Source organism: Oncorhynchus tshawytscha, linkage group LG12 (genome assembly GCF_018296145.1).
Source record: "Oncorhynchus tshawytscha isolate Ot180627B linkage group LG12, Otsh_v2.0, whole genome shotgun sequence".
Taxonomy (NCBI): Eukaryota; Metazoa; Chordata; class Actinopteri; order Salmoniformes; family Salmonidae; genus Oncorhynchus; species Oncorhynchus tshawytscha.
The window spans coordinates 18,090,746-18,105,143 of record NC_056440.1 but is presented as its reverse complement, the minus strand read 5'-3'; the positions used below and the strand labels follow the sequence as shown (position 1 = coordinate 18,105,143).

Sequence of the window (14,398 nt, the reverse complement as noted above, 5' to 3'; positions counted from 1 at the left end):
GTGAGATCTTGCATGGAGCCCCAGACCGAGGGTGATTGACCGTCATCTTGAACATCTTCCATTTTCTAATAATTGCGCAAACAGTTGTTGCCTTCTCACCAAGCTGCTTGCCTATTGTCCTTTAGCCCATCCCAGCCTTGTGCACGTCTACAATTTTATCCCTGATGTCCTTACACAGCTTTCTGGTCTTGGCCATTGTGGAGAGGTTGGAGGCTGTTTGATTGAGTGTGTGGACAGGTGTCTTTTATACAGGTAACGAGTTCAAACTGGTGCAGTTAATACAGGTAATGAGTGGAGAACAGGAGGGCTTCTTAAAGAAAAACTAACAGGTCTGTGAGAGCCGGAATTCTTACTGGTAGGTGATCAAATACTTATGTCATGCAATAAAATGCAAATTAATTACTTAAAAATCATACAATGTGATTTTCTGGATTTTTGTTTTAGACTCTCACAGTTGACGTGTACCTATGATAAAAAATTACAGACCTCTACATGCTTTGTAAGTAGGAAAACCTGCAAAATCGGCAGTGTATCAAATACTTGTTCTCCCCACTGTATATACATACATATATATTCCCTCTGCAATTCGAATGTTATGTTACAAATTTGTTAGTGCTTAAGATCCTGTTTAATCTCTTTAGGTTATGTAATAAAGAATAGATTTTGCCTGAGACTTGGTATTGGAGAGAAAGAGAGAGAAAATTAAGAGGACAGATAGCAAGAATGAGACGAGAAGAGCGCGAGAGAGAGAGCTAAGGAAATAAATAGAGAGGTAGAGGGACTATTTCTTGGTGGATCTCTGAGCTCAGAGCAAATAAACAGTGTACAAATATGGACTGTAGTGTTGGGACCCTGTGTTGACAGATATACTGGAGCCACTTTATGAAAGCCTGCGTCTATCCGAAGAAAGAGGAGTTCTGGATGCAGAGATTTGTTTGCTAGTGTTAGTTACATAAGCAGAAGCATAATTGAGCACTTTGAATCAAAACTATTACATGTGTGTGACTGACTTGTAGTCTATAGACCTGTAGGAATTAACATTTAGGCTGGTAGAAGTTGGTATTTGTTTCTTGTCAACGTTAAGCATGACTCAAATCCTCCATCTGCTGATTTCCCTAGCATCTCATTACATCATATTCATACAGCTCAGTCAGGTAATACAATTACCACTTATACATGAAAAGGAAACTAGATATTGACATTTATTAAATGCACACTTTAACAATCCTGCATGTAGCGTACATTTAAACACCTCTCCCAGTTTCAGTACTGTAAGCAGAAATCTTAGTAATTCTTTGTAATTAAGCCAAAAAAAACACTCTTATTTCCTAACATACAGATGTAGCATGTTCATTTGAGCCAGTTTGCTACAGCAGGGAAATAATCTTGCAGCAACAGTAACAGTTTTTAATTATTATGTGGATTATAATGAATAGGCAGTTATGTAGGATTCATTAATTATTATGTGGATTATTATTTATTTTTGTAGGAGTTGATACATTTTCCTTTAGGAACAATCAAGTCTGACATTTCAAAATGGAAATCACAAACTTCAGAAGCCTTTTCAAACCTCAAATATACTACACGTTTTACATTTCCTGAGCGTACACATCGCCGAGGAGCATTTTAAGTTCCTCAGCGTACACATCACGGACAAACAGACAGCACAGCAGCGCCTCTTCAAGCTCAGGAGGCTGAAGAAATTCGGCTTGTCACCAAAAGCACTCACAAACTTTTACAGATGCACAATCGAGAGCATCCTGTCTGCGGTACCACCGCCTGCTACAGCAGCTGCTCCGCCCATAACCGGAAGGCTCTCCAGAGGGTAGTGAGGTCTGCACAACGCATCACCGGGTGCAAACTACCTGCCCTCCATGACACCTACACCACCCGATGTCACAGGAAGGCCAAAAAGATCATCAAGGACAGCAACCACCCAAGCCTCTGCCTGTTCACCCCGCTATCATCCAGAAGGCGAGGTCAGTACAGGTGCATCAAAGCGGGGAACAAGAGACTGAAAAACAGCTTCTATCTCAAGGCCATCAGACTGTTAAACAGCCACCACTAACATTGAGTGGCTGCTGCCAACATACTGACTCAACTCTAGCCACTTTAATAATGGAAAAATGTATGTAATCAACTTATCACTAGCCACTTTATATAATGTTTACATACCCTACATTACTCATCTCATATGTATATACTGTACGCTATACCATCTACTGCATCTTGCCATCTTGATGTAATGTATCACTAGCCACTTTAAACAATGCCACTTCACATAATGTATTCATATCCTACATTACTCATCTCATATGTATATACTGTACTCTATACCATCTACTGCATCTTGCCTATGCCGTTCAACGATCACTCATTTATATATTTATATGTACATATTTGTATTCATTCCTTTACACTTGTGTGTATAAGGTAGTTGTTGTGAAATTGTTAGGTTATATTACTTGTTAGATATTACTGCATGGTCGGAACTAGAAGCACAAGCATTTCGCTACACTTGCATTAACATCTGCTAACCATGTGTATGTGACAAATACATTTTATTTGGTTTGATTTGAATTGCAGGAAAGTTCTCCTGCAACAGGGTGATCATATTAAGATCCTATATCTGTGTGACTTGGGTGACTTGGACTTCCAAATGGATGGGACCTATCAATTAAATGTTGTGCTGGTGGGATGGCTTCCTATCTGAACTCACCACTTCAAAGCCACACACTCCATGTCCTCAAGTCACCATTGACCCTCAAGACTCCTCTTACGTAGCATGCTTCCTTCTTTTCTCTCTCCCACTGGGGACAGACATCAATTCAACGTCTACTCCACATTGGTTCATCATAATTTAATTGAAACAACATGAAAACAACGTTGATTCAACCAGTGTGTGCCCAGCTCTTTCTCTTTCACTCTCTCTCTCTCTACTCCCATACCAGGGAACTTCACTAATATGAGCAGATGTACCTGATTTCGCCCCTGATGTCATTCTCTTCCTCCCCTGTCTTTCTCTCACTATATCTCTCTTTCTATTTCTCCCTCTCTCGCTCTCTCTCTGTCTGTCTGTCTTTCGATGCGTGGTCTAGACAGCAAATCCCCTTCTGACATGCAGAAACCCCCCAACACGACACTCCTTATCCAAAACGACACTCCTATCCAACATGACACTCCTTATCCAACACGACACTCTTATCCAACATGACACTCCTTATCCAACACGACACTCCTTATCCAACATGACACTCTTATCCAACACGACACTCCTTATCCAACACGACACTCCTTATCCAACACGACACTCCTTATCCAACACGACACTCCTATCCAACACTCTTATCCAACACGACACTCCTTATCCAACACGACACTCCTATCCAACACTCTTATCCAACACGACACTCCTTATCCAACACGACACGCCTTATCCAACACGACACCCCTTATCCAACACGACACTCCTTATCCAACACGACACTCCTTATCCAACACGACACTCCTTATCCAACATGACACTCTTATCCAACACGACACTCTTATCCAACATGACACTCCTTATCCAACACGACACTCCTTATCCAACACGACACTCTTATCCAACACGACACTCCTTATCCAACACGACACTCTTATCCAACACGACACTCTTATCCAACACGACACTCCTTATCCAACACGACACTCCTCTTATCCAATACATTCTGTCATGTCAATTCAAGCAATACAAGTTCAATAGTATCTTACAATCCCTCATATCAATTTGACTATAGGGTGATAACAAAACATCCACTGTGATAATCAACAATTCTTTACTTTAGAATATGTAAGTTGTATGGTTTCCTGCGCACTCCAATAACTGAAATCCTTATACAGCGCGCTTCATTTTCTTTACTTATCCCATATAGCCACTAGAGGGAATCACCTCAACAAGCCATTGCCTTCCTCCCTCCCTCAGTCACCAAACTATATACGTATGTAGGCCTACAGTCAATGCCTAGCCCACAAATGCAAACACATCTCCTTCTCTCTATGTGCTGTTCTTTGGCATAAAAATGCAATGGCAGCGGGATGATTTTGTGCTCTTCTCAGGGCATGAGAACACTGGAGGCGTGGATAAAAAAGAACATCATCCTTCATCCTGTGTGGGTGGTCACATGGGTAGAACTATTGTAGTTAGTGACGGGCCCTGAAGAGTTCATTTCAGCATGTTCAACCAAACAGAGAGAGAGAGAGAGAGAGAGAACACACTGTTTGGCAAAGATAGAGAACACAGAGCAATGCCTCATCTCTCCCCTCGTCTCTCCCCAGCCCTGTTCACGACCAGAGAGCTGGACTTGGTTGAGAGGAGAGGAGTAAACCATGCACAGAGAGCATTTGGTGGTGGGGGGGATGGAGAGAGAGAAAAAGAGAGGTATAGAGAGAGAGAAAGACAACTCTGCTCTGCTCTGTGTGTGGTCTGAATACCTCCAGGCTTTTTCTGGGGTGAGTACATGTGTGCACCCCCTGGGCCCAGAGAGGGAGATCAATAAAGGGAATTTTTGCCTTTGCTTGTGCATGAAAGCAAGCTAGCGTGTTGGTCATTTATGTGCAATAAGCAAGTAAACACTGGCATATTTAGCCCTGCCGTGAAGAGATTAGTGTTATTTATCAAATATATCAGCTTCCCACCAAACGACAGAACCTTTTACTCTGGCCCATCACCATGAGAGAATGGAGCCTTTTCTACATCACACGCACATACACACAAGACACAGTTGTTGAGAGAGGAGAGAGATAGAACGGGATGCATTTTATTCAGGCCTGTGTGTGTAGCATACCAGTCACAACAACTTACTGTATATCAAATCAACTTTTAATATGTCTTTGTTTTAGTCTCTATACCCACATGAAGAAACACTAGTTTACTATAGAATACTACAGTACTTACTATAAAATTCTGCAGTAAACTGTAGTATACTGTAGAATACTATATCACACACTGTAATATCCCTCAATCATGTGTAGTACTTAGTGCAGAATTTTGTAGTATACTGTAAAATTCTGAAGTAAATACTACAGAAATATACACACAAAAAAAATGTAGTAAATAGTACAATAACGTCTGCAAAAACCACGACAGTCCGCAAAAACACCACACTTTTTTAACTATAGTAAATACGACAGTATTTAACTTGCATTTAACCTGCCCATTCCCATTCCCCATGTCTCAATTTGTGCTACACATAAGTGAGAAACCTACATGCCAAGTATAGACCATATATTGTGTTCCCTACACGTTATAGAAAAGAGCAGAAGCTCTGAACTCCCCGTTCAGACCCCAGTCCTACCTACCTACAGGTTATGGGAAATGTTCTCTTTTAGTGTTTCTCCAGTAGGTTTCCTCAAGGAGAAAGCCCCTAACTTCAATGTCAGAGTAATGTCAGCAAAAATACAGTTTTTCTTAAACTACACTATTTATACTATAGTTAGCTGTAAATACTACAGTATACTACAGTATACTAGAGTTAATACTACAGTATTCAATGAACGTCCGCAAAAGTACTGCAGTGAATACAACAGTAAAGTCTGCAAAACACTACAGTGATACTATAGTATTTATATCATAATATACTGCTATTATAAACTGGTTACCAACATAATTAGAACAGTAAAAATAAATGTTTTGTCATACCCGTGGTATACAGTCTGATATATACCACGGCTGTCAGTCAGCCAATTAGCATTCAGGGCTCGAACCACCCAGTATGTAATATAGTATTTATACCAAGGTATACTATAGTATTGTTTTAAGTGGTAAGACTGCGGTTTTGTCGACAATATCTATGATTCATGAACAATATGACAGGCATCCCTTCCATAATCAACTGGAGTACAGGAAATCCCTCTTTCCCTGCAATGAGAACTAAGTTATTATTAGTTATTGCTAAATTACCATCAAGTTATTGGCTCAATCACATACCAATTTCTCATAGGACATGGCAGTGTACCAGAGACTCCATGTATAGGTTTTGCAACAAAAGCTCCAGACAGTTACATCCTAGCAAGCAGGCAGATTAGAATGTCATTGAATATTTGGTGGCAATGTAGCTAGCAGATCTGTGCAGTGTACAGTGTACATTGCAAACATTGTATTTATATGTTTGTTCAGTGTACAAACGGTATGTAGAGACACACACACACACACACACACACACACACACACACACACACACACACACACACACACACACACACACACACACACACACACACACACTTCCAGCAGACCCCTGAAAATGACTCAAGCTCATTTAAAATCAACACTCGCTGGTTCCGCAAATCCTAAAAGCATTTCCAGAGCCATTTCCTGCCCCTTGGGTGAACGCGCATGTGTGTGTGTGTGTGTGTGTGTGTGTGTGTGTGTGTGTGTGCGTACGTTCATGCTTGTATCAGTCTGTAGATGTGGGCTGGTTCTCGCTCTCTATGACCAAAATGCCAATGAACTGGGTCTTATCCATTCTGGACAGAGGATATACCTGAATCCACAGTGGTATACCCTACGCTCAGTGACCCTACCTTCTTGTTCAAATAGGGTTCATTTGTCATCTGTCTGAGAGCTTTTCCACTCTAGACCTAGAGGATCAGACCACACCAGGCAAGCTAAGACCAACAAACTCCTATTTGACTACTTTTAGTACGTTAGGCTACTTTCATCTTCTACCCAATATGGGAGATGCCAGGGCTACACCTTGGAACAACTAACAGACTGCACCACTTCTACACCTTAAACATAAACACGTGGCTACATTCCCAGTTCTCAAATCTAAATCTAAACCTCCAATCATTTCATTTGAAATGAGGCCAGGATGAAGGAATCTGCTGAGTGAACTCATGAAAGCACAACGTATTTATTTAGCTAAGATTTATTCATCTGAAACACAGCATGTGTTCATCGCATCACAGCCCTCAGCCCCATATGGCCCGAACTGTTGGAAGGATGTCCTGTCTGACAGATAGAAATAATCAGTTTCATTACACACACACAGACACGCACACCCACACCCACAAACACATACGCAGAAGCACACACACACACACACTGGCCCCATTTGTCTTGCCTTACCCACTCCACTCCGCCCTTCAGACAGACAAAGGAGACTTTCTATACTGCAGCTCTGCAGGTGCTGCTTCTATTTATTTTTCAATCAGAATTCAGTCCTTTGTTTAATCCAGTGTTTCCTAAATGGTGGGTCAGGAGTGTAACCCACTGGCCGGTCATGCCATGGTGGTTGGGGAGGCGAGAGTTGATGAGGAGAGGAAGTTCAGACGTCAGAGAAGTAGTAGGGGTACAGAGAGTGGGCATGGAGGGGTGAGGGTGTGTGCAGAGGTGACATGTGACAGGAGATGAAAGGGGAGCATCCATATAGGGGCCTGTGACTCTGTGTCCAGACTGGACTAGGCTGCTGAATGCCTCCAAGGCCCCCCACATGTTGAAAGGTGTGGCATTATGCACAGTAACGGGTCTGTGGCTGTGCTGTGTGGACAACATTGTTCTGGCACTTTATTGGAGTATGTTCTGTTCAGATCCATTGAGCTGGACTTCAGTAAGGTTGCACATTTCCGGTAACTTCCCCAAAATTACCAGGTTTTCCAGAAATCACAGTTGGACAATTCCCATATTTCCTGATTATTCCATCCTGATTCCAGAAAGAGAAAACCAGAACATTTTGGGAAAGTTACCGGAATTTTGTAACCCTAAGTAACAGTATTTGCTATTAGTAACTGACTACTTATATAAAGATGTGGTCAAATATATTGGCACCCTTGCATGATTCACTATTTCTAATATAAGTAGAAATTTGAAGGAAAAAGTTATTTGTTTGATTTACAGCTGCACAGAATCAAGAAAGAAAACAAATCTAAACTGAAATTAAGATTTTTGACTTCAAAGTCTGCACTAAATTATTGAAAATTCTAATTCATTTGGTTGGAGGTAAGGGGTTCTGGTTCATGTGTGGTCAATTGTGGTAAGTTTCAGGTACCTACAATGTAAATTTAACCATTCAACCAGTTTTGAAAAGAGAAAACGGACATTCCGCTCCATTGCACTCCACTATAAAGTGCAAAGGTGCAAATATATATGTTCCTTCATGTAGTTTCTTTAAGCTATGTCATGTGTATTGCATTTCATGTAACATGTACCCAGAGCAATGTTTCACACTTACAGTGCTAGGAAAAGTATTTATCCTCTTTCTAATCTTCTCTACATTTGCATATTTTTGATACTGAATGTTATCAGAGCTTCAACCAAAGCCTAATATTAGATAAAGGGAACCTGAATGAATAAATAACACAACAATAACATACTTATTTCATTTATTCCATAAACAAAGTTATGCAACACCCGATGCCTCTGTGTGAAGAAGTAATTGCCTCCTTACACTATGCTAATGTCAAGCAAGGATTAGCTAGAGGAGCCGAGCAAACTTCTCTCTTCGATGAGAGCCCATGCACTATCCAAGTAACTGGTTGTCACTTTTAGCTGTTATGAAAACCAACCAAATGCTTTCTGTCGTTATTGATCAGTCTCTCACGTCGCTGTGGAGTAATTTTGGTCCACTCTTCCATGCAGCACTGCTTTAACTCAAGGGCATTTGTGGGTTTTCAAGCATGAACTGCACATTTCAAGTCCTTCCACAACATCTCATTTGGGATTAGGTCTAAACTTCAAATGTGTTTATTTTTTAGCAATATTTCAAGTCAATTTTTCATGTCAAATAATCAAATGCTTTTGGTCACATGCACGTGATTAGCAGATGTTATTGCGGGTGTAGTGAAATGCTTGTACTTCTAGCTTCAACGGTGCAATAATATCTAACAAGTAACATCCTTTCTGGAGCAGGCGTTCCGCTAGCGCCCCACCAAAGCATAAAAACATTTAACAAACAAGTAAAGGAATTACAACAATCTGAAATAACGATAAAGTTAATCACTTACCTTTGAAGATCTTCATATGGTTGCAGTCAAAAGAGTCCCAGCTACACAATAAATGTCTGTTTTGTTCGATAAAGTCCCTCTTTATATCCCAAAAACTCAGTTTTGTTGGCACGTTTTGTTCAGTAATCCACTGGCTCAAAGGCGGTCAAAACATGCAGACAAATACATGCTAATAGTACCGGTAAAGTTCGTCGAAACATGTCAAACGATGTCTAAATAATCGTTAATATTTCAAATCAAATCAAATCAAATTTTATTTGTCACAAACACATGGTTAGCAGATGTTAATGCGAGTGTAGCGAAATGCTTGTGCTTCTAGTTCCGACAATGCAGTAATAACCAACAAGTAATCTAACTAACAATTCCAAAACTACTGTCTTATACACAGTGTAAGGGGATAAAGAATATGTACATAAGGATATATGAATGAGTGATGGTACAGAGCAGCATAGGCAAGATACAGTAGCTGATATCGAGTACAGTATATACATATGAGATGAGTATGTAAACAAAGTGGCATAGTTAAAGTGGCTAGTGATACATGTATTACATAAGGATGCAGTCGATGATATAGAGTACAGTATATACGTATGCATATGAGATGAATAATGTAGGGTATGCAAACATTATATAAGGTAGCATTGTTTAAAGTGGCTAGTGATATATTTACATCATTTCCCATCAATTCCCATTATTAAAGTGGCTGGAGTTGAGTCAGTGTCAGTGTCAGTGTGTTGGCAGCAGCCACTCAATGTTAGTGGTGGCTGTTTAACAGTCTGATGGCCTTGAGATAGAAGCTGTTTTTCAGCCTCTCGGTCCCAGCTTTGATGCACCTGTACTGACCTCGCCTTCTGGATGATAGCGGGGTGAACAGGCAGTGGCTCGGGTGGTTGATGTCCTTGATGATCTTTATGGCCTTCCTGTAACATCGGGTGGTGTAGGTGTCCTGGAGGGCAGGTAGTTTGCCCCCGGTGATGCGTTGTGCAGACCTCACTACCCTCTGGAGAGCCTTACGGTTGAGGGCGGAGCAGTTGCCGTACCAGGCGGTGATACAGCCCGCCAGGATGCTCTCGATTGTGCATCTGTAGAAGTTTGTGAGTGCTTTTGGTGACAAGCCGAATTTCTTCAGCCTCCTGAGGTTGAAGAGGCGCTGCTGCGCCTTCTTCACGATGCTGTCTGTGTGAGTGGACCAATTCAGTTTGTCTGTGATGTGTATGCCGAGGAACTTAAAACTTGCTACCCTCTCCACTACTGTTCCATTGATGTGGATAGGGGGGTGTTCCCTCTGCTGTTTCCTGAAGTCCACAATCATCTCCTTAGTTTTGTTGACGTTGAGTGTGAGGTTATTTTCCTGACACCACACTCCGAGGGCCCTCACCTCCTCCCTGTAGGCCGTCTCGTCGTTTTGGTAATCAAGCCTACCACTGTTGTGTCGTCCGCAAACTTGATGATTGAGTTGGAGGCGTGCGTGGCCACGCAGTCGTGGGTGAACAGGGAGTACAGGAGAGGGCTCAGAACGCACCCTTGTGGGGCCCCAGTGTTGAGGATCAGCGGGGAGGAGATGTTGTTGCCTACCCTCACCACCTGGGGGCGGCCCGTCAGGAATTCCAGTACCCAGTTGCACAGGGCGGGGTCGAGACCCAGGGTCTCGAGCTTGATGACGAGCTTGGAGGGTAGTATGGTGTTGAATGCCGAGCTGTAGTCGATGAACAGCATTCTCACATAGGTATTCCTCTTGTCCAGATGGGTTAGGGCAGTGTGCAGTGTGGTTGAGATTGCATCATCTGTGGACCTATTTGGGCGGTAAGCAAATTGGAGTGGGTCTAGGGTGTCAGGTAGGGTGGAGGTGATATGGTCCTTGACTAGTCTTTCAAAGCACTTCATGATGACGGATGTCAGCCGGGCAATAGCGTCTTCAATAGAAAGGAAAAACAAAGAAGGGCGCGCACTCGGTCATGCGCGCAAACCAGCTCTGCATTCTTCCTCAGTCCACTGACAGAAAGGTCTCAATCTTCTTCATTTTTCAGAAAAAAAGCCTGAAACAATGTCTAAAGACTGTTGACAACTAGGGGAAGCCATAAGAACTGCAATCTGGGTCCTAACCCGATTTATTTTCTATAGTCATTCAATTGAAAATACCCACATCAAAAAAATCCCACTTCCTGGATGGATTTTCCTCAGGTTTTTGCCTGCCATATAAGTTCTGTTATACTCACAGACATTATTTTAACAGTTTTGGAAACTTTAGAGTGTTTTCTATCCAAATCTACTTATATGCCAATCCTAGCTTCTGGGCTTGAGTAACAGGCAGTTTACTTCGGGAACGCTTCTCATCCAGACGTGGAAATACTGCCCCCAAGCCATAAGAAGATATATCTAACAAATTACACAACATATACCCCATACACAAATCTAAGCATGAATGAATTATGGACGAGCAATGTCAGAGCGGAACAAACTAAGATACAGTAGAATAGTATAGAATACAGTATAAACATATGATACGAGTAATGCAAGATATGTAAACATTATTAAGAGAATTAGATACCATAGAATAGTACAGAAAACAGTATATGCAAGAGATGACTAATGCCAGATACAGTTGAAGTCAAAAGTTTACATACACCTTAGCCAAATACATTTAAAATCAGTTTTTCATCATTCCTGACATTTAATCCTAGTAAAAAATCCCAGTTTTAGGTCAGTTAGGATCACCATTTATTTTAAGAATGTGAAATGTCTGAATAATAATAGAGAATATGATTTATTTCAGCTTTTGTTTCTTTCATCACATTCCCAGTGGGTCAGAAGTTTACATACACTCAATTAGTATTTAGTAGCATTGCCTTTAAATTGTTTAACTTGGGTAAAACGTTTCAGGTAGCCTTCCACAAGCTTCCCACAATAAGTTGGGTGAATTTTGGCCCATTCCTTCTGACAGAGTTGGTGTAACTGAGTCAGATTCGTAGGACTCCTTGCTCGCACATGCTTTTTCAGTTCTGCCCACACATTTTCTATAGGGTTGAGGAGAGGGCTTTGTGATGGCCACTCCAATACCTTGACTTTGTTGTCCTTAAGCCATTTTGCCACAACTTTGGATGTGTGCTTGGGGTCATTGTCCATTTGGAAGACCCATTTGCAACCAAGCTTTAACTTCCTGACTGATGTCTTGAGATGTTGCTTCAATATATCCACATAATTGAACTTGCTATCTATTTTGTGAAGTGCACCAGTACATCCTGCAGCAAAGCACCACCACAACATGATGCTGCCACGCCCATGCTTAACGGTTGGAATGGTATTCTTCAGCTTGCAAGCCTCCCCCTTTTTCCTCCAAACACAACGATGGTCATTATGGACAGTTCTATTTTTATTTCATCAGACCAGAGGACATTTCTCCAAAAAGTAAGATCTTTGTCCCCATGTGCAGTTGCAAACCGTAATCTGGCTTTTTCATGGCGGTTTTGGAGCAGTGGCTTCTTCCTTGCTGAGTGGCCTTTCAGGTTATGTTGATATAGGACTCGTTTTACTGTTAATATAGATTATTTTGTACCTGTTTCCTCCAGCATCTTCACAAGGTCCTTTGCTGTTGTTCTGGGATTGATTTGCACTTTTCGCACCAAAGTACATTCATCTCCAGGAGACAGAACGTGTCTCCTTCCTGAGCGGCATGACGGCTGTGTGGTCCCATGGCGTTTATACTTGCGTACTATTGTTTGTACAGATGAACGTGGTACCTTCAGGCATTTGGAAATTGCTCCCAATGATGAACCAGACTTGTGGAGGTCTACAATTGTTTTTCTGAGGTCTTGGATGATTTCTTGTGATTTTCCAATGATGTCAAGCAAAGAGGCACTGAGTTTGAAGGTAGGCCTTGAAATACATCCAAAGGTACACCTCCAATTGACTCAAATGATGTCAATTAGCCTATCAGAAGCTTCTAAAGCCATGACATCATTTTCTGGAATTTTCCAAGCTGTTTAAAGGCACAGTCAACTTAGTGTATGTAAACTTCTGACCACTGGAATTGTGATACAGTGAGTTATATGAGAAATAATCTGTCTGTAAACCGTTGCTGGAAAAATGACTTGTGTCATGAACAGAGTAGATGTCGTAACCGACTTGCCAACACTATAGTTTGTTAACAAGAAATTTGTGGAGTGGTTGAAAAACAAGTTTTAATGACTCCAACCTAAGTGTATGTAAACTTCTGACTTCAACTGTATGTATGTAAACATTATGTGACTAAGATACCTTAGAATAGTGTAGAATATGATTTATACATATGAGATGAGTAATGATTAATGGAAGATAAGTAAACATTATTGTCACACCCTGACCATAGTTTGCTTTGTATGTTTCTATGTTTTGTTTGGTCAGGGTGTGATCTGAGTGGGCATTCTATGTTGTGTGTCTAGTTTGTCTGTTTCTGTGTTTGTCCTGATATGGTTCTCAATCAGAGGCAGGTGTTAGTCATTGTCTCTGATTGGGAACCATATTAAGGTAGCCTGTTTGGTGTTGGGGTTTTTGGGTGATTGTTCCTGTCTCTGTGTTTGCACCAGATAGGGCCGTTTTGGTTTTTCACGGTTCTTGGTTTTGTTAGTCTATTCATGTATAGTTCCTTTATTAAAGAACCATGAATAATAACCACGCTGCGTTTTGCTCCGCCTCTCCTTCGACACTAGAAAACCGTTACAATTATTAAGTGGCTTAGATACCGTAGACATGATTGTGTGTTTTGGATCAATATCTTGCTGCATGAGGATCCCCAAACCATTACACTACCACCACCATGCTTGACCGTTGGTATAAGGTTCTTACTGTGGAATGCAGTGTTTGGTTTTCGCCAGGCATAATGGGACCCATGTCGTCCAAAAAGTAATTTTTTTGACTAATCTGTCCATAGAACATTCTCCCAAGAGTCATGATGATCATCCAGGTGCCTCCAAGTGCTTTCTGGCAAACTTAAGTCAACCTTTTGGATGAGATGGGTCGTCTCCATGAATTAAGTCTTTCATCATTAAAAGAAGAAAAGGGATATTTGGGCTCCCAGGTGGACGCTTCACACACGTCTCTACAGATCTGTTACTATACACTGTATATGTGCTGTGATATTTTTCTCTCCCCAAAACACAGACCAGAAACCCTTCTGACATGTTGGGGGCTTTTTTGTCAGAAGTATAAAATGCCATTATGCTCCATTTCACTTCACTTTAAAGAATGCTGTGGCTGCACGTGGAAAAGCCATGCTCAGACAAAAATGCAAGAAAACAAATAAAAAATTAAGCCACAGTGCAGCAGCACAATTTCTTACAAACATCATAAAATACATATTTGCTTTAAAACATCTGTCTTAAAAATATAAATTATGTACGGTAATTAACTGACTTTATTTTACAAATGAGGTATAAGA

The 14,398-nt window shown here is 41.2% G+C and overlaps 1 non-coding gene across 1 annotated transcript; it reads left to right on the top strand.

Annotated features, from left to right (window-relative positions):
- Window positions 1-5,354: 5,354 nt before the first annotated feature.
- On the top strand, window positions 5,355-5,407 carry LOC112266224. Its single transcript, XR_002955877.1, has one exon. It is a non-coding gene; the product is annotated as a U7 small nuclear RNA (small nuclear RNA).
- The last annotated feature ends 8,991 nt before the right edge of the window (window positions 5,408-14,398 follow it).